Genomic DNA, 2,639 nt, shown 5'->3' with positions numbered 1-2,639 from the left:
AGTAATGATATTAAAAATAAAAAATTCATACAGAAATCCTTTTCGCTCTAAATAAAACACCATAAAAATGATTTTGTTTATAAAAATAACTTTGCCATATCATTTTTATAGTATTTTATACAAATAGATTTTTTTTCATTAAGCACCTTCTCATTTATGTGACATTGACAAAATAATCATGTATTATGTCGAATGATATGAGAGAAAAAATATTAATTTTTAAAATTTGAAAAATATTATTCATAAAGAATCTTTATACAATTTGTAGCAGTGGTATTTTTGAAATTAAATGTCATTTTTTTTTATGGGTGCTCTTGTGTTAAAATAATAAGTCTAATGCAGTCGCATCTTTTTAAATTTTTTTTACTTTTCACTTATACCTTATGCATTTGGAATATTTCAGATTTGTTCGGGATTTGAGATGGCGAACCAGTGTTCAAATAATACCAGTTACTTGTGAGAGCTCAAATAATTTCCAAATCACCATAGAAGCCCTAGAAGAAGCATACAACAAAGCAATAGAGGCCAACATTAGAGTGAAAGGCTTGATCATAACCAACCCATCAAACCCATTAGGTACCATTTTTGACAAAGCCACTCTCAAAAGCTTGGTGAATTTCATCAATAAAAGAAACATCCACCTTGTATGCGACGAAATCTACGCTGCTACCATTTTCAAGCCTCTCCATTTCACTAGCATTTTTGAGTTCATTCTAGACATGGATAGTAACGATGATATCATTCACATCGTTTACAGTTTGTCGAAAGACATGGGTTTTCCTAGCTTTAGGGTTGGTATTGTTTACTCGTACAATGATGAAGTTGTGAGTTGTGCTCAAAAGGTGTCGAGTTTTGGATTAGTGACTTCCCAAACTCAATACTTACTCGCTTCAATGCTCTCTGACAATGATTTGGTGGGGAGGTTTCTTGATGAGAGCTCGAGGAGGCTAGAGTGCAGGCACAAAATTTTCACAGAAGGATTGAAAGAGGTAAAATGTTAGCATATCTTGTATGGCCGTTAGTTTAATTGCTTGTGAAATTAGCAATAATTCTATTAAAATTGCAAATTTTTAAAAAGCATTTTCGACAATGAAATTTACAAAAAAAAAAAAAAAAAAAATATCGATTGCATAGCTAAATGGGAAATAAATTGCAACGTTTATTTGAAAGTATTAATAACAAATTTAAAAAATGAGGGTAATTTTAAAAGTTCACATATCTACATGTTTTTTTTTTTTTTTTTTTTTTTTGTGATTTGAGATGTTCAAATTATTATATTTTTATTGATAAAGTGCGATTTTTTTTTTTAAAAAAATAATTTGTAAAATTTAAGATTTTGAATGTTTATCATAATAAAAATGTCTGGAAATGCCACTGTAGATGAGGATCGATTGTTTGAATAGCAATGCCGGACTTTTTTGCTGGATGGATTTGCGCCCGTTGCTCAAAGAACCAACTATTGAAGCTGAAATGGTGCCATGGCATGTGATAATCAACGATGTGAAACTCAATGTCTCTCAAAGATCATCTTTTCACTGCACGGAGGTTGGTTGGTTTAGGGTTTGCTTTGCTAACATGGATGATGATACGGTCGAAATTGAATTGCAGAGAATTTGAAAATTTGTGACTAAGAAGAAGGAAGGAGAGATGGCTGCAGTGAAGAACAAGAGGTAGCAAATGAATCTTCGACTGAGTTTCTCGCCTCGGATACACGACGACGGTCTCAGGTCGCCGCATATGTTGTCTCCTCACTCGCCTCTAGTTCAAGCCAGGAATTAATCGGTTTAGAGGACTATTATGTATCATTAGTATATAAAAAATTTATAATGTCAAAAAAAGTAAATTAAAATTTTTTCAAAAAATAAAACATACGATGTGAGTCACAATTAAAATGAATCACGTCTACACGCTTTATTTTTTTATTAATTTTTTAATAACTTTTTTTTGACTATGTAATATTATTGTTAGAATATTTCACCAGAATTTCACCTTCAACGTGACTTTCAAAAAGTGAAATATATGAGGTGATAGATATATCATTTGTCATTTATGCACCATTAATTTGTACTAAGAAGACAGGTAGATTTATTCTTTCCATTGGAAATAATTACTACCAATAATTTAGGCAAGAGAATGTTTTAACAATATGTAATTTATTTGTGTGTAATGTATAAAATATTGTTTGAAGTTCCAATTCCATTAAATAATATTGATGTTATATAGCAAATCTCTTCTTATTCTCGCTCTCTCCTTTAAATGTCTCTTGAATTTATCTTGATATTGATGTTGAATGAATGAATTGAAAAGTAATATCCAAATATCATGATCAATTGTTTCATCTTACTAAAATTGCTGAATTACTTTAAATAATCATATGGAAACTCATGCTTTTAATTCTTTGAAGCACCTTGCTTTTCTCAATCAAAATTTCGTCTCCAATTTTATTTTTTAATCCAAATTTTTAGTGATATTTTTTAATAACGTCACAAATTATTTCAATACTAAAAGCTGACACAAGGATGGTGGACACTGCCAAGATTATCTTTGGATGAGTTTTTCTGACTCTAATCGTGTGACAAAGAGAGAGTTTGAATTAGAGAAAAAGAAGAGAAATGAGATAGAAGATCCAGTCTCATGTA

The 2,639-nt window shown here is 30.4% G+C and overlaps 1 pseudogene; it reads left to right on the top strand.

The window, feature by feature from the left end:
• Positions 1-383: 383 nt before the first annotated feature.
• Positions 384-1,617, top strand: LOC114307286 (1-aminocyclopropane-1-carboxylate synthase pseudogene; annotated as a pseudogene).
• The last annotated feature ends 1,022 nt before the right edge of the window (positions 1,618-2,639 follow it).

This window comes from Camellia sinensis, chromosome 2, assembly GCF_055761805.1.
Source record: "Camellia sinensis isolate YWXY chromosome 2, ASM5576180v1, whole genome shotgun sequence".
NCBI lineage: Eukaryota > Viridiplantae > Streptophyta > Magnoliopsida > Ericales > Theaceae > Camellia > Camellia sinensis.
This window is presented reverse-complemented; position numbering and strand designations above follow the sequence as displayed.